Here is a 27,586-nt window from a genome sequence, read left to right on the forward strand (position 1 = left end):
ACAGAGTAAATGCTAACCTAAATGTAGTAATATGTACTGAATGCGCAAAAAAACGTATAAGATAGAACATGAACAGCAACACGTAAACATATCAAAAACACTAAGCAAATGATGAATGATAAAACGTTGAAAACATTGCGATAAACAAACTAAACTATGTATATGTCTCCCGAAGGGTATTAAATGAACATGAACAGCACCACCTAAACACTCTGAAACCGACAAATCATTAATTAATGATGAGAAGAAAAAAACATTGAACACATGACGAAAAATTAAACTAATAAACGTGTCACTTTCTCGCAGAAAGCACTCAGCCATGGCCAGTGCCCTCCTGCACCGCTGCCGCCTTTTCCTGTGCCGCTGCCACAGGCCGTCCTGCAGAATCGATGCGGGTGGTTGATGTTTTCATCTCCCGCAGCAGCTGCGATGAATCATCGTGGTGGAAATGTTTAAGTGAGCTGCCGGTGAACCCTTAACCACCTCGTGGCTGGAAGCTACTGCTGCTGCCAAGAATTGCGACGGGCACAACAATATCCCCTCAGTTGAAGATCAAATGGCCTGCAGGCATGCTTTGAAAGGGTGAAGTTTTGTGTACAAGCTATGCCCTCCTCGTGCGGACCAACAAACATGTGTTCAAACTACTCTTCATTAATCTCCTCAAATGCATCTCTCACCATCAAACAGCCCTTTTCAGGGCTAACCAACCTTTTGCCCGGCAGTTTATCATTGCAGATACCCGATACCATGCCCTCAATACAATGCATGGTTCTTGTTTACAGCCCAAGTTGGTTTCAGTCATCATAATAGAACATGGGGAATGCTTATGCCCCTTATGTAAAATGTAAAGAAAGGGTCTACTCACCTTGAGCACCTTGTCGCCCTGCTCAAAGCTCCGGGTCCTGCGCTCAATAAAGTACTAAGTTCTCGGATGCTTGCGTGTTACTGTGTCACTGCCAACTGCAGCCGCTTCAGTGGCCTCCATATCCATTTCCACCGCAGCAGTGGGAACATCCGCCTGCTGGTAAGTGTCGTAAGCATGATCTTTCAGAAAGTGGGTATTCGTTACTCTGGCTATTTTACAATTTTACGTACTAAACATCTGCGGAAACGTTCTGCAGCTATTCAGTGGTCATGGGTATCATGTATTACCATTTTAGTGCATGCACTTGCCCGCCGACATTGCGTGTTTTATGATAAATTAATACCCCTTGTACTGCAAGGACTGCGAACTCAGATTTTTGTAAAAAACCTACCGACTTTTGAATTTTTATCCTGCACTAGATATGGCACATATACTTTGGCAATGCGAAAGAGATGAAGATAGGCCACGAGAAAGGATGACGTCAACTGAGGGACCCACCGAAATGGGGCTCCTTGCCGAGCGATGGCAAGCCGCCCTTCTCAGCGAGGCCCTCGAAGACCAGGTGTGGGCCGTCCAGCGGGCCAGGGCCGTCGCCGAGGACCTCAAAAGATGTTCCTCGAACGTTGTGTCCCTGGAAGCCTAGCCCCGGGCACAGCAACAACCGTTGGGCAAATAAAGTTTATTCAACTCAACTATTCCCGTTGAACAAGGTTCCACTAAAGGCACCCCTTCAGATATCAAACTGTGTCATGGCACCGCTCAGGAACCCATGATACTGCGGCGACAGAGTGCTTAGCTGTTGATAGGTGAGACCAGAGACGCCACTGAAGCGTGTCATCTCAGTCAACTGTGGAACTTGGCCGCGGAAGCCAGGCAGCCAACCCCCTCCAGTGCCCCTGAGAATATACAACGTCAAAGAACAAATTTGCCCGCGCCATTCGACGGTCACTCACGTTTGTGCCTCTCTGATGGCGGCGGCGTCACGTCGGGCCTCGTGCACATGCCTGGGCCACAAAGCCTGCCACTCCTGCGCAGGCACTTCATGGTTCAGCGCGTCGCTGAGCTCTTGCCACAGCCGCCGCCAGTCAGCGACGGTGACGCCGTGCCGCAGCTCGATGGCTTTCGCCACGAGCTGGGGATGTTCATCCATAAAGGCGAGCACCAGTGCGCGCTGAACCTCGGAAACGCGGATGAGCCGCTGCTGCTGTTGGCTACTGGTGCCGTTGCCCTCCGCCATGATCGTGCTCGACTGAGCCAACAACTTCGAAAGTTGCGCCGTTTAGGTTTGTATAGTGGTGGAGGTATTATAGTGGTGGAGATATGGGAACAGTAACTGCTTGAAATGGTGTTGTACTTAGCACCATTACTTACCATCCCACTAAATTTAGCATAATTTCAAAACAATAATAAAAAAAATACGTTTGGATTGTACCGTATTCCTTATTCAACGTTTGAAAACTAGTGACAACACTTTTTTGATAGTGAGCATTAATAGTTAAACATTTTTTAACACGTTACAAACACATTTCACTTTGCTATACGGTCCCCAAGTCAACGTCAAAATGATGACGCAAGCCTTCATTTCCCTCATTGTCTGTTCACTTCTCCTCGTCCTCGCGACTGCTGCAGACCGCCCACTTTTTGATGTCACCGACAGACCGCCTCCGTCCGGATTTGAAATTTCTATATAATTGCACCACAGAACATTCTCGATATACCAAGTGTATAACTCACGTGCAAGTTGAAGACGCACAGCCAGCTTCTGTTTCGCGGTTTTGAAACGACCCGTTGAGCATCCGAAGATTTGTCGCAGTTTGTTGGCAAAGGTCGACCAGTCGACGAAGTCAGCTTCCTGAATAAAATACCAGGTTCTGGCTAAACTGGTCAAGTAGAAAGGGAGGTAGCTTAATTTCTCCGCTTCGGTCTATTTATTGGCTGAACCTACACGGTTGTAAAGGTTGAGCCATTCCCTGACGTCATCAACGCTGAGACCCGCGAACATAGGCGGTGCGCGCTCAGGGCTGGTAACAGTAGATGAAGAGTGGGTAGCCGCCGGCATAGAAGCGGTAGCATTAGGGCTAGGTGTTATGTTCGATGTCTGCATACCTATGGTGGTGGCCGGGTGCAAGCATCGACCGGATCGGAGCTCCGGGTGGGACACGAACGTAGCAGGACATCAGGATTTTGACCCACCTCCACCACTCTGAAAGACGCAGTCAGACTTTACCAGGCAGAGCGAGCAGAGACGTTTGTTCTACGCCGTCTCCCTTGGCACAGAACACCAACGAGAAGGAACGATAATGATGGGTATGTTCAAATGAGAATGATGAAGTGCTTAGATTGCGCGTACAATACATCATACAATTCCGTTAGGCTACAATATTTGTTTGCAGGGCTGCTGAAAAGCAGGACTTGTTGCTGCAGTTGCGTCATAGCGCGCGCTGGAATGCGGCAATGTACGCCACAGGTCATCCACCGCATGCGTTAGAGATCGTTCCTGAAAGAGGGCGCAGATCACGGCAATGACCTGTGGTGTAAAGACAAATGCATGCATTAAGCACTGCCCTTTTTGTGTGCACTCAACTAAACCTCAGTGTTTAGGCCTGACGTAGAAGATAGTATAAAAAGATCATTCACGCCACAGTTCTCTCTGGAGTGTAGATGCTTCTATTCGAATGTCTCGGAATGCGCTGGTGTCAGAGTGCGAGCTGCGCCTCGTCTCTCACTTTTTTACTTTTTTTTTTCGTCGGATGGAAGCATTGTGCTTCAACGGCGTGCTGCGGCAGCTGCTTCCTGCTGTTGCGGGAGCACGTAAAAAGAACGTCATTGATTTTTGTAGTTAGTTGTCGCATCTTTTTGCTTTCACATGAAACTTGACATTTCAAGTCACCTACTAGCGGCGTGACGGCATTGACACTGCTGTCTCTTTAGTCTGCCAGGAGATACGGAGAAAATCAGCTCTACGTCTCTAGGCAAGCGACGCCACGGGTGGAGGTCCACGGTGGAACCGGCGGTTCGGACACCGAGCTGGTATGTGACAATTTAGTTCGAAGTGTGCTACATGAGCCTCTTATTGGAGACTAGGGTCAGTACTTATATAAATATGTTCATTTTCTCGTTGATGTCATTCGTCATAGATATTGATGACTTTCGCCTGTGTTCTAGGCAGTACAGAGTCACCAGGTTCATGAGGACTTAAAGCAAAAAGAATCTAGTGAGAAAACCGCGAATCAATTCGACTTGATTACTTTTTGCATAAAATATATCTTTGTTTGATCTTGCGCCTGTGCATAACCAGCGGAGTGAAGTTTTGTACTACCGTGTTTGATGTGACCAGCGTGTTCGCGTAATTGGAAATCGATAGTTGTGTAGCCTGGAACATTTGCTTCGTTGAAAAACTAGCAGCCATGAAATGTTTGTACAAACGCACCCTTCTCCCAGAACGACGAAAAAACAAAGAAAGTGAGAAACGGCAGTATTTGAAACACAAAGTTCGGCTACGTGCAGACTTCCACTACGAAACTACCATCTCGAGAATAAAATAAAAATTAGCAGCGGCTTAGCTCGGCTAAGCTACTGTATCGTGGCTATGACACTACACGTAGCATGAGCAAGGTGGCATCACTGAACTCAAAGCTTCACGCGTGGCACTACTTACCCGCTTCAAGTTTTCCATGTGCCACAGTCTAAACACACATATACAAACGGACTGTTTACGAAGTTCATTCTGAAGGTCCGAGTTGCACAGGCGCTTTCGCTACGTTTCTCCGAATAGATCGTCAATCGTCAAGCCTTCACGCCAGAGACGGGGTTTTGTAGTTGCTGCTCCAATGTCTCCGCAGCCCATTTAGCCTTCTTCTGTTCTTTCTTCTTATCCCCAACCACTCATTGTGAGGCAAATACTTTAGAATTCCATAAGCTAAGTTTCTCTCCTCTTCTGCGCCGCTGAGTGACAATTTCGCTCTCCTTCTCCTTGGCTTCACCATACTGGCGAACGCTCCGCTATATGTATGTAGTGCCACGGCAGACGTGACTAAAAAAGTGAGCAGCGTGACTCCAGTTTCGGTACAATCAGAATGCATCCGCCGCGTCTAAGGGGTCATTCTAGAATGAACAGACCGGCGAGGCACCCGCATTCGCTGGTCCGCGCCATGCGGCGCACTTACCGTAAGCCACACAAAACTGCTCAACTTCGGCCATTGTAGATCATATTGATAAATATCACAGCCTATCCACGGAGTGAATGATGATAAGTGAGCGAAACTCCGAAAGTACATCGAAAATCCTTGATTACTCCGTCAAATATGCCTAGTTGAAACGTCATATTCACGAAGGGAATGGGGATGAGGGAGCTAGCTTCTGCTGTCTCTCCGTCCGTTCGTCCATCCGTCCGCCCGTCTTCCTCTCTTTCTGTGTGTCTGCATGTCTGTTGGGAACTAGGGGAGGCTACTACAACAACTACGGCGGAGAAGCCTATGCCTCTAGGAGCTTCACTCATAGTAATATGGTTAATCTCTCCGTCATAAAAATTGGTATAAGGCGAAATTGAACCATGGCTTCACATGAGTAGCTGACCGTTTATTGTACAGTTATGTTACAAAGCTTGCACAATGTCCAAAAGTGCCTGGCATCGTTTGATTTGGCTGCACCAACGCTGACCCCTTGTGGTACATCAACATCCATCACCCTATATAGCCCTTGCGGTGCTTGACGTACTCAACATACACGCGGATACTTTCAGTCAGTGCATATTCAATAAGCACTGCCTCAAAGCGTTGTAATTGTTGAATATTTTACAGCGCAATGGGTTAGAGACGGATAGAGAAGGGACACAGCGCTGATTACACTAGCCACATCAGCGCTCTGTCCCTAATTTCTCCGGCTCTAACCCATTCCGCTGCAAAACTTCCTATGATGAACATCCACCAACTTACGCAACTTGCGATCCTGATTCAGTGTTGTAATACGGCGAGACGCATACCAAGAAATCCACTCAACGGTAACTAAGTATGCTGTGCCAGTGCTCATTCATAAACTACGACACCGGGCTTCAGTAACATGAGAGGCAGAGAACGTAGCTTGAGCCGCTAATGTGGGAAGGCGTTGCTATAACCACTAGCTTCACTCTCGTTGCACATAATTACTGAATACTAATAGTGTGCGAATATTCGATATTTGCACACCATTAGTATGATAGGGAATTGCAATTTATTCTTTTTGCTGCGTTACTCGAGTAGAATAGAGCATATTAAAAAATACTTTTCTGATATTTCTCAAATAATCAACATCGATGAGCAAACCTCAAGGAAACGCAACCTTGTAAAAGAGTGTGGTAACATATCTTGTTTATTCATATAATTATCAATACACATTTAGTTCAAGGTTATATAGCATCATAGATATAATTGATTAATTACAGGGTGAAGGTGTTTTCGCTTAAAACACCAGTGTCACCGCAGTGGCATAGTGATCCATCCACAATCATAATGAGGGATTTTATGGTGTTGTTGACACATGAATATTTTAAATGCGAAGCATTTTTAGTGAACTTCGGTGATGTTGAGCGTATCTATCTATCTATCTATCTATCTATCTATCTATCTATCTATCTATCAATCTAGCTGCTTACGTTTGGGTGCTCTCGTGGTCACCCCCTTAATTTGGCGTAAACCAAAATTAGCATGGCAGGGTAAGATGGTTTGACGAAAATTCCGCGCAGGTCAGGACATGAACATTGTCACAATCCCGTCGCGTATGTCGTCAAACTCTTCCCGCCAGAGAGTGGCATATACCCACGGGTGGCTATGTGCCGATGATATGCGGGTATGTGCCACAGGTAATCGACACTTCGTGTCTACCCAAGAACGACGAGAACACACATGGGCAATTTCAACGCGTGATCGTTAAGTAATACCTGACATCGGTAGCGTCAACCCAATGAATTCGAAAAATAAATGTCAGGGTCCCAGCTGAAATCGAACCCAAGCGTTCTGCGTGGCAATGAAGCATTGTACCACAGAGCTATGCCAGATCTCGGAGCTACTTTTCAAACAGACGCTAATCTTCTTGAAGCGTCAATAGTGATTGCAGTGATGCCTATACAATTTGATAAGCTTTACATATGTACTCTTTTGATACAGCCGTCACGTCGGGTAACGTCAATTGTGGTTAGTGGCCATGCGCTGAAGTTGACTTATGTAGCAGTGTCCAGGGCCAGCTTCCTCGCGAGCATCAGTGCATCATAACAGCTTCTGGTGTTGCTAATACGCATGTGGCAGTTGGCATTGTTGTGCAAGTTGAAACAAGTGGTTATTTAAAAATCTGCAACTCTTCAACATATGTCTGTGCGTGCAATATTTGTTCGTATATTTAGCGTCATTCCATGACGTGTCGCTCAATAAAAATTGCAACACAGTTGCCTTCTCTCCGCATGCTTCGCATAACGTCTGTTCCCAGGTACGTGGGATCTGCCGAATTTTTTTTATTGATATGTGGGATTTAAGGTCCCAAAACCACCATATGATAATGAGAGACGCCGTGGTGGAGAGGTCCAGAAATTTTGACCACCTGGGGTTCTTTAACGTGCACCCAAATCTGAGCTCACGGGCCTACAACATTTCCGCCTCCATCGGTAATGCAGCCGCCGCAGCCGGGATTTGAACCCGCGACCTACGGCTCAGCACCCTAGTACCTTAGCCACTAGACCACCACGGCGGGGCCTGCTGAATTTTTTTAAAGAGGCTATTTGTACCTCTCATTTAAAAGCTTTTAATAATGCTATGCTTGATTGATGAAGTTAAGGCTGCATTTGAGTCAGCACTTAAAATTAACTTCTAAGGCTCTAGATGCCGCTGCATACTAGCTTTCTTCAGTTTACGTAACTGTGGTGTCTTTTCATCAGTTAGAAGATATCGCAATGTTTCTTGCTCAAAACTAGTGAGAACATTTTCTCGAGCGAAATGTGGAATTTTCGAGTAGTTTTGAAAATGTTGCATTGCAATTCTAGGGGTGGTTTGAACAAGGTTCCCGTACTATTTGAAAATTATTCAAATAACACATGGTTGGTGTTTGTACTCTATTTGAATTAGATTCAGTCCTGAATTTCGCTATTTGTGTACCCCTTCTTATTACGTAACATTCAATCGTCGATATCATTAGCTTTCCGTGCCTCCCATTCATCATCATCATCAGCACTACTACGCCCACTGAAGGGCCAAGGCCTCTTCCATGATCCGCCAATAAACCCGGTCTTGTGCTTTCTGCTGCCATGTTCAACCAGCGAACTTTTAAATCTCATCGGCCCTCCTAACTTTCTGACTCCCTTTCGTGCATTTGCCTGTTGTAGGAATTCAGTCAGTCACCCTTAATGGTCAGTGGTTATCCTGCGTACGTGCTACGTGCCCGGCCAATGTCGATTTCTTCTTCTTAATTTCAGCTATGACATCCCTAACCCCGGTGTGTTCCCTGACCCACTCTGTTCTCTTCTTGTGTCTTAAGGTCACACCTAAAATTTTGCTTTTCATCGCTCTCTCCGTTATCCTCCATTTAAGCTGAACACTCTTTGTAAGCCGTAAGGTTTCTGCTCCGTAGTTGGTTGGCTGGTTCTTTCTTAGGGTCCTGGCGCAACCCACTACAGGGGGATCGGCCATGAAACAGACGGTACCTCATCTTCGAGATGGAATTGTTTTACCAGATGAGATTCTCAGATAGGGACGTCTTACCAGAGAATAGATAGGTAAACCATGTATTTGAAATAAAATAAATGAAGGTAATAAAGAAGAAAAATTCAACATGATAATATGGTTGAAAATGAAGCAAATTTATGGTTAAGCTTAACATTCTGTTCGTTTTGTGTCTTTGAGAAAACCGCACGCTGCCTCGCAAACATTCCTGTGGCTAAATCGCTTTTCATTTGCTACAATGGAAAGGACCACCGGAAGGGATAAATTTTCTAGCAGAGAGGTTTTTCTAACAGTATTTTTTAGTTGTAAATAACCTGCATAATTAGAGGAAATTATGCAGAGACTCACTCTCGTTGCAGTGGAAGCATGGAGGAGACTATGCCACACCAGACCTGTGTAGATAAAAATTCAGTTGGGGAACTGGACATCGTAGTGTCTTAATTGATATCTCCGCCCTTCTGGAGAAGCACCATCAATTTTTCCAGAGGTACTTAAGATGACAACACTCACATGTTGCCAAGCGAGACTTTGCAAACATATCTGATGGGGCAAATTTTTCAAAGCGTGCCACGACAATAAATGCTAGCGTCGGCAATATAGAAATTATGGGACAATTATGTGAGAGCACTGTGAGTGCATGCGCAATTCCTTCAAGGTTGAACCTTTATGCACTGGTATCCACACCAAGCGAATGGCTCGTAAGTGTTTTTGGGGCAAAGTCGTAAAACACTTCTAAAGCATTGGACATATTAGGCGCCATTAATGAAGTACAGACAGACAGGCAGTGCGCACCAATCAGTTAGCCTCCGTCTAGTTATTTTTACCTGTTTAAAGTCTATTTTGCCTTCACTGTCCATAAACCCCAATGCTTTGAAAAATTCGGCGCCATTATTTTCGACTATAGGGTGGAGCCCTTTACAAAATATTATCAAATGTTCAGCCGTTTCCTCCTCTTCTACACACGCACTACATACCGCGTCTGTGCTTTCGTATTTTGCTCGGTACGCCTTGGCCCGCAATACTCCCGTTCTAGCCTCGAAGAGCACAGAACTACCCCGAGATTTATCGCAGACCTTTTCCCTTGCACTTAAGGTTCAGTAGCTCTTCAGGGATGGTTTTGTAAGCATTCCCATCTTCCATATGTCCCTCTTTGTTTCCTTCGCCTTCTATGGCTTGGTATTCTGTTGTTATCTAAAGATTTGCTTGACAATTTTCGCTTTGGTTTCCTTCATTTAGTATCGACATTCTTCATGCACAAGTAACTGAAAACTTTGCTGGCCCAACGCTCCTCTCCCATTTTTATCAATTGCTCCTCAAATTCTATCTTGCAGCTAGCTTTCCTGCACTTAAACGATGTCCATATTGTATCACCGTGTACCCCCTGATTTTGAATATTTCCGTGTGCTCCCAAAGCAATTATACCTATGCCACGTTCTTTAATTTGCAATCTTGCTTGAACTTCTGATTTCATGCACAAGACCGCATTGCCAAACGACAAACCCGGGACCATGACGCCTTTCCAAATACCTCTCCCAATTTCATACCTGTACTGTAGTTGCACAGTGCCCGATATTCGTTACATCGGCATTCTTGGTGCCCTTAGTCATTACGTATCTTTCGTGCTCCCTTAGATACTCAGCCCCGCTATTTATCCATACGCCCAAGTATCTGTGTTTATGCACTCTTTCTAGCATGACTTCCTGTATTTTATGCGCACTGCCTTTGCTATCATTGAAACTCATGATGGCCGATTTTTGCATGCTGAACTTCAAATTTAACCTATCTCCCTCATTACCACAGATGTCTATCAGTGTCTGCAGATCTTCCTTGTTATCGGCTATAATACTATATCATCTACATACATCAATGCTGGTAATGACTGTTCAATGTGTTTTCCTTGCTTGGCAAAAGAGAGACTGAATCCGAGTCGACTCCCCTCTAATTTGCGCTTTTAGTCTCTGGAGATACTGCATAAGTAACAAAAGTGACAAGGGACATCCCTGTCGAAGCTTTCGTTGTATCTTTATAGGTTCAGATACCTGTTCTTCTCATTTGATAAGTACCTTGTTACTTTTACAGATATCCCTTAGAAGATTAGTTATTCCATCTTTGACATCTAGAGTGTCCAGTATTTCTCACAAGTCTTCTTGGATCACACTAACGTAAGCTACTTCAGTATTTAGAATTGCAAGCCACAGGGGCCTGAGTTCTTTGAGCGAAATCCGTGAAAGACAACACAGACATGAGCGAAACATGAGTGAAATGCGTGAAAACAACACCGACCACGCACGCAATTTAGTGCGAAAAGGCACAGACGGTCAGCCAGGTAGAGCTTCACTCGCTAGTAACAGTAATGTTGCATAGGCTTCGTGCGTCCATTCGGCAGATATGAGCGTAAATATTGTTACGGAAAAGAAGAGACGCCGTACCGACGAGGCTGGGGATTAGATGTATTCGAAACCAGGGGTAATGGCGTGAGTGGTTCATCAGCGATTGAGCGGCGACAACCCTTCGTCTTCCTCGTCAGGCACACACGCGCGTCGCCCCCTAGAATATCAATATATATGTATGTAGCTTAACTCCGGCGGCACAAGTGCCATCTCGGCGCATCTAAATGTAAACGTCACTAAGAGAGTTGTAGGACTTCAAGCGCGCAATATGTACAATATCGCTAGCCTGTTGGGCACATGAAGGCGACAGGGTGGCAGGACCAATTTCATATGTTACATAAGTAACCACATGAAGGACTCGGTATGAACCTGTGAAGTGAGTAAGCAAATTTTCTGAAACCAGCGGAAAGTGTACGTCGTGGTGTCGTTGGTAATACAAGCGCCGTTGCTTCTCTTGAGAGGTCAGAAGGTGAGTACGGGTGATTTGCCGTGTGTGAGCGGCTGAGTGGTAGCGTTCATGGCATATTCACTTGTTGGTACTCCATGGGACGGTATGATGGTGTATAGAGGCAATGTTGTTTCTTGGCCAAACAGCAGAAAAAATGTAGAGTGACCGGCAGTGTCATGGCGTGAAGAATTGTAGGCAAATGTGACGTACGGCAACGCCAGATCGCAGTCGGTGTGGTTGGTAGAAACATACTTAGCGAGCATGTCTGTAAGAGTTCGATTTAGACGCTCCCTGAGTCCATTGGTTTGCGGGTGGTATGACGTAGTCAGCTTGTGTCTCGTTTTACAGGATTGCAAGATGTCGGCTATGACCTTCGACAAAAAAGTGCGAGCACGGTCTGTAAGCAGCTGCCGTGGGGCTCCATGTTGCAAAATCACGTGCTTGAGGAGGAAGTCGGCGAAATCTGTGACGCAGCTTGTTGGAACAGCTTGTGTGATGGCATAACGCGTGGCGTAGTCAGTGGCCACGGCTATCCACTTGCTACACGAGGAAGACAAGAGGAAAGGACCAAGTAGGATCAAGCCAACGCGGAAGAACGGTTCTGATGGAATATTGCCACGTTCCATTTCTCAAGTTTTGTTATCGCCCCAAAATGCTACACAATTCTCAGCGCAAAACGCGTGCGCAGTTTTCGAGAAGCTTCCGGACTTTAGTAGATCATTTCGACAAGATCACGCCCGCTATGCGAACTGTACAGATTATTCTGCAACCTACGCCACCGCCAGCGATAACGCTGGAACATTCGATCGCCAGAGTATAAATGCCGACGCACTTCGCCGCTTGTCAGTTGTTGATCGACGGCCGACGCTCCGTTTGCCGCTGTCAGTCCAAGACTGCTACTGTAGTCTGACTTTCCGTTTTCTGGGCACAGGTTCGCCCAAATAAACAATTTATTATTCGACTCGCAGTGTGCTCCATTCGTCTACGTCACGACCCCGTGACATCTGGTGGAGGTGCTGCTTCGTTCATGTAGCCCCGTCAAGCCTTGAACCTAGCCCACGTCGCGGAGAAGACACCAACGCCAACCAAGAGCAGCGAACAAGGCGCCGACAGCAAGGTCTCCCACCGGAGTACGGGCTTCTACAAGACAAGGTGCGGAAGACCAAGGCCATGACCTCGACTGCAGCGACAATGACTACCGGAGCGTCCCGGCCCGCAATCGTCATTCACCAACCCAGGGAACCACCAACGCTCCATGGGTCATCGTTTGAAGACTCGGAAACCTGGTTAGAAACATACGACCGTGTGGTCACCCTCAACCACTGGGACAATGAAGAAAAGCTCCGTCGTGTGTACTTCTACCTGGAAGACACCGCAAGGACCTGGCTCGAGAATCGGGAGTCCACGCTCCGAACGTGGGATGTCTTCCGTTCGCGAGCGTCGCTCGCAAAGAGAGGGCCGCTGCTCTACTAGAGACCCGGGTTCAGCTACAAAATGATAAGGTTGCAATTTTCACACAGGAGATGACCCGCCTATTCCGTCACGCTGACCCAGACATGCCTGAGGACAAGAAAGTTCGTTTCCTCATGCGAGGGGTCAAACAGGAGCTATTCGCGGGTCTAATGAGGAATCCACCGAACACCGTCCAAGAATTTGTATCCAAGGCGACCACTATCGAAGAAACCCTGGACATGCGCACCAGACAGTATAATCGTCGCCTGACTCCAGAATGCACTGCTGCTCAAGCCAGTGACTCCGAAGACTTGCGTGAAACGATCCGAGCGATCGTGCGGAAAGAGCTGCGCAAGCTGTTGCCTTTGGCGCAGCCTCAAGTGGATTCGATCGCCGACATTGTGCGAGAAGAAGTTCGGCAATCGCTTCGAATTCCCCAAACACCGCTGCCCGAGCCAGAAGCTATGAGCTACGCCGCTGCAGTGCGCCACAACGCTCCACCCGTCCACGCGAAAACACCGCCCCCGTCGCACTTCCATCGCCAGACGCCACCGCCGCCACCATCCCCACCGACGTCCTACCATTCGCCAGCGGGCCAGCGCAGTGCGCCGAGAAAAACGGACATTTGGCGTGCACCTGACAACCGCCCGCTCTGCTACCACTGCGGCGAGGCCGGGCACACATACCACCGTTGCCAGTACCGACAGATGGGACAGCGTGGCTTCGCCATCAATGCACCGCGTCCGCAGCCAGGAGAACGGCCACGTGACATCGCCGACTACCTGACAGGAACTCAATGGACACCACGAAGTCCTTCCTGTTCGCCGTCGCCCAGCCGCCGCATGTCACCGCACCCCCGGCAGTACTCTGGCCCATCGCGGGGCCGTCTCCTAGCCCGTATCCGGGAAACTAAGGGCAGCAACCGATGGCGGTGCGGTTGCTGTGCGATGAACTACCGAAGATCCTCCTCCGACGACGACGCCGTGACGGAGCTTTCCGAACACAACGCCAACCAGGCAAAGCCCTGACGGCGAAAGCTCACTTACCGAAGCTGGCCTGACGACGCAACATGGAAGCAGCGGAACAAGCCGACGCAGCCGTGACCCGATGCCACACCCTAACTGTAATGCGAGACGGCGAACTAGCGACCTAGACGTTCTTATCGACGGCCACAGTGTGACCGCTCTCGTCGATACTGGATCTGACTATTCCGTCATCAGTGGGTCGTTCGCTGCGAAGTGAAAGAAAGTTAGGACAGCTTGGGAAGGCCCTGAAATACGCACAGCCGAAGGTCATCTCGTAACGCCTGCAGGAATCTGCACAGCGAGAGTCACCATTAACGGCCGTATTTATCCTACAGACTTCGTAGTCCTACAGCGTTGCTCGAGAGATGTCATCCTTGGTATGGACTTCTTATGCCTCCATGGTGCTGTCATCAACCTAAGAACAAATTCGATAACGTTATCTACAGAAGAAGCACTACCGCCGCGCACGCCGTCAGGAAACCATGCCTTGAATGTGCTGAAAGAACAAGTCACCATTCCGCCTCGCTTCAGCGTCATTATTTCAGTCGGCGCTGCTAAATCACCTGACTTGGATGGCGTCGTTGAAGGCAGTCAGCATCTGTTGGTCACCCGAAATATTTGCGTCGCAAGAGGAATTGCAGAGCTGCGGGGAGGCATAGCAACGGTTATGCTCACGAATTTCAGCAATGAGTAGAAACATGTGAACAAAGGAACAACAGTCGCATACATCGAAGAAATTGTGGACACCACCAGTGCTTTCGCCCTCACCGATTCTGCGGAACCTGCTCAGAGGAACCAAGCCCCTCCGACAGCTTTCGACGTCAATCCCAGACTTCTGAACCATAAGCAAGAACAGCTCTAGGGCCTGCTCCTGCAATACGAAGATTGCTTTTCATCGTCATCAAAAGTTCGGCAGACCCCGATCACGAAACATCGCATCATAACCGAAGAAAATGCCAGACCACTCCGTCAAAGTCCGTACAGGGTTTCGACGCGAGAACGTGAGGCCATGAAGAGACAAGTTGATGAAATGCTGCGGGATGACATCATCCAGCCGTCCAAGAGTCCATGGGCGTCCCCCGTGGTGTTAGTGAAGAAAAAGGACGGGACCCTACGTTTCTGCGTCGATTATCGCCGCCTGAACAAAATCACAAGAAAGGACGTGTATCCTCTCCCACGAATAGACGACGCACTTGATCGGCTCCATAACGCCAAGTACTTTTCGTCAATGGACCTCAAGACTGGCTATTGGCAAATTGAAGTCGACGAAAGAGACCGAGAGAAGATGGCGTTTATAACACCGGACGGCCTCTTCGAGTTTAAGGTGATGCCCTTCGGCCTTTGCTCAGCGCCTGTAACTTTTCAACGCGTTATGGATACAGTACTGGTAGGATTGTATTGGCAGACGTGCCTTGTGTACTTGGACGACGTCGTCGTGTTTTCCTCGAGTTTCGACGAGCATCTTCGGCGCCTCGAAGTTGTACTTCAAGCCATCAAGACGTCCGGACTCACACTGAAGCCAGAAACGTGCAGATGTGCGTACGAAGAGCTCTTGTTTCTGGGGAACGTGATTACCAATTCTCGAGTTTGTCCTGATCCACTGAAAACAGCCGCCATCGCCGACTTCCCGCCGCCCACTGACAAGAAGGCGGTGCGCCGATTTCTGGGCCTGTGCGCCTAATATAGGCGGTTCGTGAAAAACTTCGCCCGAATAGCCGATCCACTCACTAACCTTACCAAGGCCGACGTGGACTTCAAGTGGGAAACCCCGCAGGAACACGCTTTCCAGGAGCTTAAAAATCGCCTCCAGACGCCTCCGTTACTTGCTCATTTCGAGGAATTCGCCGAGACAGAAATACACACTGACGCAAGCAGCGTAGGTCTTGGCGCCGTTCTTGTGCAGAGGGCTTACGGACTTCAAATGGTTATTAGTTACGCCAGCCGATCGCTATCCAAAGCAGAAGCCAATTATTCCACAACAGAAAAGAAGTGCCTCGCCATGATCTGGGCTACGTCGAAATTTCGCCCCTACCTCTACGGCAGGCCCTTCAAAGTTGTGAGCGACCACCACGCCTTGTGTTGGCTAGCCACCTTGAAGGACCCTTCAGGTCACCTCGCACGATGGAGCCTGAGACTTCAAGATTATGACATTATCGTCGTTTACAAGTCCGGCAAGAAACACTCCGACGCAGACTGTCTCTCTCGTGCGCCTGTCGACCAACCACCACCCGACGACCCGGATGACGACTACTTCTTGGGAACGATAACTACTGACGACTTCGCTGAACGACAGCGGGACGACCAGGAACTTAAGGCCCTAATAGAATACCTCGAAGGCAGGATCGCCGAAGTCCCGAAGGTATTCAAGCGCGCACTTGCATCGTTCTTCCTGCGAAACGGTCTTCTCCAAAAAAAACTTTTCACCGCTTCGAGCCAAGTAGCTCCTTGTGGTGCCTTCAGCTCCGCAACCAGAACTCATGCAGACCCTGCACGACATTCCGACAGCAGGGCACCTCGGTGTTTCTCGCACACTCGCGAGGATACAAGAAAGGTACTATTGGCCACGTCTTACCACTAACGTCATTCGTTATGTGAGGACATGCCGGAACTGTCAACGACGCAAGACACCACAGACAAGGCCGGCAGGACTTCTGCAGCCAATTGAACCGCCTCACCGACCTTTCCAGCAGATTGGTATGGACCTACTGGGGCTGTTCCCGACGTCGGCTTTCGGAAACAAATGGATCGTGATAGCTACCGACTACCTCACCCGCTACGCCGACACAAAAGCCCTGCCAAAAGGCAGTGCATCCGAGGTAGCTAAGTTGTTCGTCGAAAATATCGTCCTACGTCACGGCGCCCCGGAGGTCCTTATCACCGACAGAGGAACGGCATTTACTGCTGACCTAACTCAAGCGATCTTGGCATACAGCCAGACAAACCACCGCCGGACGACAGCGTACCACCCACAGACCAACGGCCTCACCGAGCGGCTAAACAAGACGATCGCCGACATGCTGGCAATGTACGTCGATGTCGAACACAAGACGTGGGACGCCATTCTTCCGTACGTGACCTTCGCATATAACACGGCGGTGCAGGAGACGACGCAGATATCTCCATACAAATTGGTCTACGGTAGCAGCCCGGCAACGACGCTCGATGCCATGTTACTTAACGTCACCGATGAAGAAAACCTCGATGTGAGTGAGTACCTTCAACGCGCCGAAGAAGCCCGACAACTCGGGCGTCTCCGTATCAAGAATCAACAGACGATCGAGAGCCGCCGTTACAATTTTCCGCGACGCTTTGTTGAATACCAGCCCGGTGAACGAGTTTGGGTATGGACGCCGATACGCCGACGTGGACTAAGTGAAAAGCTTCTGCGACGGTACTTCGGACCGTACAGGGTGGTTCAACGTCTCGGCCCACTAGATTACGAGGTTGTCCCCGAAGGCATCACGATCTCTCAACGACGCCGATCGCGACCTGGAGTCGTCCATGTCGCGCGCCTCAAGCCGTTTCATGAGCGCTAACAAACTGAAACAGTGTGTTCTTTTGTATTAATATTGTATCGTAATTTATTCATAGTACTTTCGTGAATTATTGTTATACCTTCATCTTTAGTTAAAGCATCTGGACGATGCCTTTTTCAGAGGGGGGCCATGCCATGTTCCATATCTCAAGTTTTGTTATCGCCCCAAAACACTACACAATTCTCAGCGCAAAACGCGCGTGCAGTTTTCGAGAAGCTTCCGGACTTTAGTAGATCATTTCGATAAGATCACGCCCACTATGCGATCTGTACAGATTATTCTGGAACCTACGCCACCGCCAGCGATAACGCTAGAACATTCGATGGCAAGAGTATAAATGCCGACGCACTTCGCCGCTTGTCAGTTGTTTATCGACGGCTGACGCTCCGTTTGCCGCTGTCAGTCCAAGACTGCTACTGTAGTCTGACTTTCCATTTACTGGGCACAGGCTCGCCCAAATAAACAATTTATTATTCGACTCGCAGTGTGCTCCATTCGTCCACGTCATGACCCCGTGACAATATCAAGTGGTTGAAGGCGCCCGGCGGGGAGTGTTCATGGGGTTTTGTGGCGCTAACATTTCTCACAAGCAGCAACTTATCTTCTAACTGAGCGTGCAAGCCCTGGTTAAAAGAAGCGTAGGCATATTCGGTCATAAGTGCGTGACACACCAAGGTGACCAGCAGTCGGAAGGTCATGAAGTTCATGTAGAACTTCCGAGCGAAGGTGTTTCAGAATGACAAGCAGCAAAGCCGGTCCATCCGGCTCAAACCTTTGGCGGTATAATACACCATCGTGGAGCACGAATGAGTGATGGGACTGATTGGAAGATGGTAATTCGAGGCGCTCAACGATAGTATGCAAGGACGCATCATGGCACTGCTCGTCACCGATGCATATCATTTGCGAAAGGGAAAAGACGCAAGGCTCGGTGTCGGCGTCAGGCGTAGTGCTCGACTCAGCAACCAGGTAGCGGGACCGGCAGTCTGCGTCTTAATGTAGGCGTCCGGACTTTTACGTCACCGTGTAGGTATACTCTTGCAGTCACAGAGCGCAGCGCCCGAGCCAACCAGTAGAATCCTTCAGTGACGTAAGCCAACATAGCGCATGCTGGTCAGTTATCAAAGAGAAATTTGTGCCATATAAATGTGGGTGGAACTTTGAGACTGCCTAAACAAGAGCAAGACATTCACGCTCTCTAATGGAATAGTTGCGCGCAGGAGCTGTGAGGAGGCGGCTAGCGTAGCCGACAACTCGGTCGTGTCCCCGTTGGCATTGAGCTAAGACGGCTCCAATTCCGTGACCCCTAGCATCGGTTTGGACTTGTGTCGGAGCGAATGGGTCAAAGTGAGCCAGTATAAGTGGAGTCGTCAGTAGCGTGATTAGGTGAGAAAAAGGAGCAGCTTGGTCGGTACCCCACGTAAATTTGGCGTCTTTCTTCAGAAGCTCTGTGAGGGGTCGAGCGATGGTTGCGAAATCTTTCGCAAATCTTCTAAAATAGGAACAAAGTCCTACAAAACTCCGGACGTCTTTGGCTGACTGGGGTAAAGAAAAACTGGTGACTGCACGAATTTTTTCAGGGTCCGGCTGCACACCAGAGGTGTCGACAAGGTGGCCCAACACTGTAATTTGCCGGTGTCCGAAGTGGCACTTCGACGAGTTTACATGAAGGCCTGCAGTGCGGATTATGTCGATAATGGCTGACAAATGCTGAAGGTGGGTTTCAAATGTTGGGGAATATACAACGACATCGTCACGATAACAAAGACTTGACCATTTGAACCCTTGTAGCAGAGAGTCTATCATGCGCTCGAACGTGGCTGGGGTGTGGCATAGCCCAAACGACATAACCTTGAACTGATATAGGCCGTCTGGAATTACGAATGCAGTCTTCTCCTGATCTTTTTCGTCGACAGCAATCTGCCAGTAGCCGGAACGTTGGTCTATTGTAGAAAATTATCGAGCACCGTGGAGACAACCGAGAGCGTCATCGATGCGGGGTAAAGGGTAAACGCCCTTTTTTGTGATTCTATTCAGATGACGGTAATCCACGCAGAAGCACCGCGTGCCATCTTTCTTTTTAACGAGCACAACGGGGGACGCCCAAGGGCTCGAAGAGGGTTCAATTCTTCCTTTGGCTAACATCTTGGTGACCTCTTGTTGAATTACTTTACGCTCGGTGGCAGACACACGGTATGGTCGCTGATGAATGGGATGAGAATCACCTGTGTTAATGTGCTGCTTGACGAGTGAAGTCTGGCCGAGTGGACGGCTGTCGATGTCGAATATCTCGCAGTATGAAGCCAGAAGGCGACATAGCGCAGCTGCCTTCTCAGGTATGAGGTCCGGGGCGATCATGGAGCGCAAGGTCGCATCGAGGCACGTGGCATCCTGCGAGAGATGTGGGCACTCAGCACATACGTCTGCCGTAAAACAGGTGACGTGGTCGTCAGTTAAGGGTCTTACGGTGGCGACCGAATTTCCTTTGGGTAGCACTTGTTTTATGAAACCGAAATTGATAACAAGTAAGTATATTCGGTTAGAGGTGATGGATACGACGGAGTGTGGGACAGTAATGTCACGCGCCAGGAGGACATAAGTAATCGGCGTCACGATATAATCACCGTCGAGCCCGGGAGAGGGTGTTGTCAATTCAACGAATGTGAGGGCTTAGGCGGCATCCGGAAGAAGTCAAAGGTGCACAGGCTGTTCGGGAGTTCAGGGTGAGAATCCGAGAGAAGAGGAAGTTCTAGGCAGAGAGTACCAGCGGCACAATCAGTCAGGGCAGAATGCGTCGATAGGAAGTCCATGCCGAAGATTAGGTCGTGAAGGCAATTTTCAAGCACCGTAAATAAAACAGGGACATGACGGCCGGCAATAATGACACGAGCGGTACACATTCCACCATCAGCTACTCGGAGGGCTTTAGTCGCTGCTGGCGTGAGGACTCTTTTGAGTAGGCGACACAGAGGAGCACTCATTATGGACTCTTGAGCTCCGGTATCAACGAACGCCGTCAAAGAAATACCGTCCACATACACCTCAATCAAGTTCGTATTAGTGGGGAGTGTCAACGGAGGATTTGGATCAGTCGCAATTGATGCAGCACTACTTCCCGGAGCTGCATGGTCTAGTTTCTGTCCGAGAGGATCCATAGTTGACTGGCGACGAATAGCGGCATGGTTAGGGCGATGGGGAACGGCGGCGTTGAGGTGACGGTGAACGAGCGGTGGAGCGGCTGTTAGGGACGTCGGAATTAGGGTACACATGACTGGGCGAATAACGACGAGAGTCCTCGTATGGGCGAGAAGAAGAAATGGGGCTCCAGTTTGAGGGCGTCCTAGTGCTGCGGCAGTAGTGGGAGATATGGCCATTTCGGTGGCAGCGAAAGCAGATCGGTTTGTCGTCTGCAGTTCTCCATTACACCGGATGGCGGGATCACGGAAGAAAATGTGAGTCATGGCGTTGTGCATTTGTTGTCTTTGGTGTCGAGACGGGTCGGGAGACAGAGCAGGCCACAGGAACACAGAGCTTTGAATTTTCCTGCCTCACGATGGCTTGACTAACGGAGACCACCGGAGGCGTTTGTGCGGAGCCATGGTCGAGTGGATGTGGAGAAATTGGTGCCGGACTTGACACCTCAAGCTGCAGTCGAACTATTCATGTCACGCGGTCCTGCATCGGTGGTTCGGCATCGAGATCGGTGCATGTGGATGTAACACCCTTGTTTGGTAGCCGCGTAAATTGAGGCAGAACACGGCGGCTTTTGGCCCTTTCGTAGCGGCGGCATTCCTTGATAATCATATCTGCGGTCGGGACGTTGGTGTATACGAGCAAGTTGAAGGCATCGTCGGTGATGCCCTTGAATATGTGACGCACCATGTCACTCTCTGTCATTTGCTTGTCCACTTTTCGGCACAACGCGAGCAAGTCCTGTATGTACGAGACATACGACTCAGTTGTGGACTGCACGCGAATGGCGAGTTCTTTTCGTGCTTCCATTTGGCGACCGCACGGGTCCCCAAAGATGTCGCGTAGTCTCTCATTGAAGGTATCCCTGCTGGTGAGCTCGGTCTCATGGGCGTTGAACCAGACACGTGGGGTGCCGTCTAATTAAAATATTACGTTGGCGAGCATCATGGCAGGGTCCCATCAGTGTGTCTGGCTAACACGCTCGTACACATGGAGCCAGTAGTCAACGTCAAGTCCAGGTTGTGCGGAGAATGTACCGGGATCACGGGGTGTGGGCATCGCCAGGTAAGTAGTGGCTGATGATACAGATGGAGACGCTGACGCGTTGTTGTCATTGGAAGCCATGGCCGGAGACTGAACGGTGCGGCCACTGCGAAGCTTCGTGGTGAAGACGGGGAACGTTCCACCTTCACTAAATATGTTAGGGAAAAGGAGAGACGCCGTATCTACGAGGCTGGGGATTGTATGCATTCGAAACCAGCGGTAATGGCGTGACCGGCTCACCAGCGATCGATCGGAGACAACCCTTGGTCTTTCTGGTCAGGCACACATGCGCGTCGCCGCTTAGAATATCAGTATATATACATGTAGCAACATTGCCAGTAAACTGCAATGAAGGCATTTTATTAGCCGAAAATCGGCTCACAACAAACGCGGCGAAGCGCCGCTGCGTGTTGTGTATACGCGACGCCGATCGCCTATCCACTCTTCCTAGAGGATGGTGGTGCCACGATCTCATCGTGAATAGCAGATATTCAATATTTAAAGTGTCGAACGCATGTAATCATCATGTCATGTAGCATGTGTGTTCGCCATCCAATGCTTTGACGACAAAAGAAACGACATATGTTGTAATGAGAACTCGTGCAGGATCAGTTGTGTTTTTGAGATGGACGTGAATGGCATGAAAAAAACAGTGGGAAGTTAAGCGCCTATTTTTTTACGTCTGTGGCGTCTTTCCTTTATATATGTACAGGAATAATAGAAGCTGAGCCTCTGCAAGTGATATACATGTGCTGGCAACTTACTATATTTCGAAGTTTTTGGGCTGTATAGAGGGTGGGATGGCAGTGGCAAAGAAAAAAAAAAACATTGAGAGCCTGATCCGCAAGCGATGCCAGTAGAGTGCCGCTTCCACGCTCCCGGGTTGCACCTAGATCAAATGGGTTTCTTTTTTTTCTTTTCTTCGAGCTAGCGCTGCTTTTCGTTGTAACGCTGTTTCAAGAATTCGTGTAGACGCCCTGATGTACTAACAGCTGGCGTGAAAGCCGCGCTCGCTCAGCGTACAATGCTTCCCACTCGCTCGGGAGCCTTCCCCAGTTTTCGTTTACCGCTACGTCCCGTGGTGCCTCAGAGGCAGGAGACAGGAAGGAAGGTGCAGCTGGTCGGCATACGCCGAGACTACATCTAGACTGAATGTGGACGCTTCTGCGTGAATCACAACCAGGTTACAGCAGTGATATTTTGTACTACACTGAAGAAGCCACATTTCGAAACATGAAAATTCTGTATTTTGGGAATTTTTTCCTGCATACGCCAACGAAATTGCCAGCATACTTCGCTGCACATTAGTAGTTTTCATATGTGTGCGACACAAACGCATGTGTGTGACGTGTTCGCGACTATTGAAATTAAGGCTAGTGTCCTTGCTTCTGCACGACAAAAACTTAATTTTCTTAACTCATGTGCTTTAAGTCAATCGCTAATAGTTGGCTTGGAGTCCACACCAGCAGTGAACTACAAAGGGCTTCACACAAATGTCAAGCTAATTTCAAGGGCTATACTCGCGGGCTGCATGCGCCAGAACCAATCGCAAGAGGAAAAGACACACTCTGACCGCAATAAACCAGTTCTCATCGGTGAATTTAACCCTTTCCGATATTCCCTGGAACTTCGCAAAGATTCCCTTTTTCCCCTTCTCCCCAAGTGGTGGCTGAACATTTCCAAAAAAAAAAGGAATAATTCCTTGCACTGGGCATCGCTGGGTTACAGGCGTATTTCGGTCTCTTATGGTCGCCCATTTTTACTGTGAGTTTTACGATGTTCTGTGGATACGCCGGGAAATGTGTTACCCAGACGTTACCCAGACAATGTGATGTGACAATGTGATAGGAAATGTTATGCGTTACCCAGACAACACTGCGTCTTTCTCTTTTCGTGACGGAGGGACGCCGAACGCACTGAAACTCCATGCGTCAAAGCAATGCAGCGAAGTGCGCGCCTGCAAGTATGTAGGAGGACCGGCACCTGGCGTGGAAACGCCGGCGTGACGAGACAAAATGAACGCCGGAGAGCACGCGCACCACGTCACGTCGAAATGTATTGGCGCCTTGACTGTGGCATGTAGTCATGTTTTCACATGACACTCATCTCACGATTATCATGTTTGCATCAGTCGCATACCTTCGCCATCCATTGGCGTCACGTAATACCAAATTTGGCATATGTGAAGCTAACGAAACTCCACGAGCGCATCATGAGTGTGGCGTGTGGTTATACTGTTACATGATACGCATGTCGTGATTATCATGCTTGCACCACTATCATGCCTTTGTCATCCATTCAAGTCCTGTGATATCAAATTTCTGATAAGGGAAACTAGCGAAACGGCTGCCAGCGCATCATTACCATGGCATGTAGTCATGTTGTTACATGACACGCATCTCATGCTTATCGTGCTTGCACTAATATCATGCCTTTGTCATCCATTCAAGTCCCGGAATACCAATTTTGGTATAAGGAAAGCTAGCGAAACGGCTGCCAGCATATTATGGCATGGCATGTAGTCATGTTGTTGCATGACACGCACCTCGTGATTTTTCACGTTTGCATCATTCACATACCTTCGTCATCCATTCACGTACTGTAATAACAAATTTGGTATATGTGACGCTAGTGAAATGACCGCGAGAGCATCATGAGCATGGCATGTAGTCATGTTGTTACATGACACGCATGTCATGATTTCATTGTTAGGGTCATTCGCATGTGTTCGCCATTCAATAATGTCATACCATATCAGTTTTGCAACATGCCATGTGAACGACACCACCGCAAGAGCTGCAGGACCATGATATGTAAATCTTGACTATATTGACATACATGTCATGATTTTCAATGTATGACTAGTCAGATATGCTGTTCTTACAGTCATGTTATGCCTTACCAAGTTTGGTATCGATACTATTATTGAAACAGCTAGGAGAGCTAAAAGTCGTAGGCGGCTAGGTAGCTAGCTAGCTAGCTAGATAGATAGATAGATAGATAGATAGATAGATAGATAGATAGATAGATAGATAGATAGATAGATAGATAGATAGATTGCGAGTGGTCTCCTGCAAGCTAGAGTCAGTACTATCGCCCACATTATGTAATGTACTGCTATGTGCTATTTCGTAAATGTCGGTTTAAAAGGGAAGCTTCAAGGTTGAACGGGCCTTTCGAAGTTGAGAGTCATTAATAGAGAGGAGCGCACCTCCATCATATGCAGGAATACCGCTCGGCTTGTTTAGTGACTTGTGCGGAGAAAGCGGTTGCCTCGCCTTCCAGGTTCATCCCCCCCCCCCCCCTATAGGATCCCATGCATTCTGAATAAAACTTGCGCAGCCATTGTGACAAAACAAACAAGCCCCATCTCTACAAAGTTTCACTAACGACAAGACTTTCCTCCTCGCTTCGACTGTCATTGCACGCACTAGATGAAACTTTCTTTTGACTTCTTTTTCTTTTATTTCTTCCGGTAACCACGGGAGCGCGCTATCTGCATCGGTCACGCACTCAACACCGGCTGGGCTCGTCTCTATCGTCGCGCTCACGTCATCATTGGACATTGCAAGGTTAAAATTGTGTAGAGGCCTGGTTCTGCGAGAGATAAACACGCGTGCGAAAGCGGACATTTTAGATTTTATTAAGAATTTTAAATTTTGCGCACATACCACACAGTAGCCCCGAAGTGAACTTCGTTTGTTTATTAGCAGCTTGTTATTGAAAAAAAAAAGACGGTACTTATTCTGTACGGAGGGACCAATTTTGTCCATTGCCATTCTCGAAAGTTAATGATGATACCAGAACACCGATATTAACGTTAGGAAGACAATATTTTTTAAATAAATGGCCACGTAATGAAAGTTTGGGATGCAGGGGAAGGTAGAACCTGCGTTATATAGCTACAGTGTTGCAGCAGTTCATGGTACAATAAATGCACTGATTGGGTTTATTCTCTTGGTGTTCTGGTGTGGGAACTGTCTCTAACTTTCCAGAGACGAAGACATGGACTACTGGCGCCTTCAAAGCAATACATTTACGCATGGCGTTCTGTGCATCACCTCAAACCAACGTCATACGACTACATTTGCCCCCACTGTAATGTGGCAGACAGCCTATCCCACCCGCTACTGCACTGCAAAGGCAGAAACCCAGCCACACAAGCAGCAGCTTTAAATGCAGACCCAAAGTTCCTCAGAAATGCGTGAGAGGCTGCCATCTCCAAGCCTAACCTGATGAACCATCGCGAACTTGTCGCGCGGGCTTGGAAGGCGGTCCATGCCAGAGGATTCCTGGAATAAGGAACCCTCCCATAGTCACTCATTGGCCACCAAATAAACGTCTCTCTCTCTCTCTCTTTCCGCGTAATGAAGAGTCGAGCAGCATTTTTTGAAGTCGGTGGGCAGAATCAAACTTTTCTTGAAAATGTCTGAGCAGGTGACATTTTTACTATATTTGAGTTATGTTTTCTCCTAAGGTATGCCACCTTGCTTTTCATAACTTGGTGGCATATTACAACAGAATTTTCGCACTATTGCCTGCCAATACCATTGATGTACCTAAATACGCAATTTTGTAAATGATTTGAAACTTTCAATTTTGCCGACAGTTAAGCCTATCGAAAAATTTTTATTTGAAAATTCATATGAAAATTTTCTTAATATTTCACAAAAGGGCCTTCGGGGTTCATAGGAAATAATATTAAGAAACGCGTTGCAATATTTTATTTGTAGTGAGAACATTACGGGTGTGAGTCCCAGCTTTTCGAGGATGCACTAAGGCAAAAACACAGGATAAGTCGGCCTCAGAAAGTGGGCACCACCTTGTGAGTCGTTTGAACGTGACCATATTTACAGAAGAAATGGAGTTCAGGTAAACGGGGAGGACTATTTTAAGCAAGCTCTTCTAGATTACCTAGATTTACGCTTTGAAGTCGAGGCTTGAGATCCCCAACTTATTGGCACCTCGGTTACTGACGTCCTCGCATGTGGTAGCTATGACAGTCATCTGTTTTTTTTTTACGTTTGGGCTCATTACATTGAAATTTGAATAGGCGGCGAAAAAGACAACTGAAGCATTACGAATATTGAAATGGAGTAACGCTGCTTTATCAATCATTTCGATCCGCCGGTTGCCTGTTAAAAATAATAATGCACCCCCTGTTGAAGGCAATGTTTGATATCATATGGCTTCAATTCTAGAAAGCCGTAAAAATCTGCAATTTTAACAGAACATGGGCTAGTAAGCGCTAAAAAGGCACCCTGCCTCTTGAGAGCGGCAAGCTCGGATGTTATTAGGCCGGCATCTGAAATCGAAAATGGCCACATGGCTGAAGAATGTCAAAATGTTCCATGCAAATGCTGATGACCTAGAAACAATTTGTTATTTTAGGATAGTTGATTGCATATTTTTGCGACTTGTAGCATGGCCATGTTGTCGGTACGTTTGCTTAAGATCATATAACGACGGATCATGGCCGTGCTTTGCTAGTGTTGACCACTGCTTTAAGAGATCTGAAAAACATGCAATGTTTCGAGCACACCATGCCTTTCGTTCAGCGCATTTCTAAGCTTAAGAGAGAAGAGGCGAGAAGGCCACTCCAAGTTTTCATGTTCTACCTTCTGGGGTACTATACTGGTGTTGGAGCAATTTAATTTATCGCTTTGTCTGCAAAGATGTACGGATTGCCTGAGCGTGTATCACTCTTATGTGATTTCCGGCATTAAAACTGAGCGAAGACCACCAGTAATGCACCTTCACAGTAATATGTTCCTTAAAGTGTCATAAGAGCTTATTTAGAACAAGGACCCATTGTCGAGTCTCTCAACGATGACGTTTACTCGATCAGGGCTAGCTCCACCATTCTACTTCCTTCTTCCATTTCTCTCCCTCCGTTGCGCGTCCCGCCAAGCCCATGCCCCTTTATTTACTTTCAACACTGCTTATACTCTG

The 27,586-nt window shown here is 48.0% G+C and overlaps 1 protein-coding gene across 1 annotated transcript in view; it reads left to right on the forward strand.

Moving 5' to 3' along the window:
* Positions 1-3,717: 3,717 nt before the first annotated feature.
* LOC119168640 (monocarboxylate transporter 13) overlaps positions 3,718-27,586 on the forward strand; it is a 155,512-nt gene continuing 131,643 nt past the window's right edge. The window contains exon 1 of the mRNA XM_075883981.1: positions 3,718-3,895. The gene's annotated coding sequence lies outside the window, so the exon portion shown is untranslated. The remainder of the gene's footprint in view (positions 3,896-27,586) is intronic.

The sequence above is a fragment of the Rhipicephalus microplus genome, unplaced genomic scaffold (assembly GCF_043290135.1).
Source record: "Rhipicephalus microplus isolate Deutch F79 unplaced genomic scaffold, USDA_Rmic scaffold_23, whole genome shotgun sequence".
Classification (NCBI taxonomy): domain Eukaryota; kingdom Metazoa; phylum Arthropoda; class Arachnida; order Ixodida; family Ixodidae; genus Rhipicephalus; species Rhipicephalus microplus.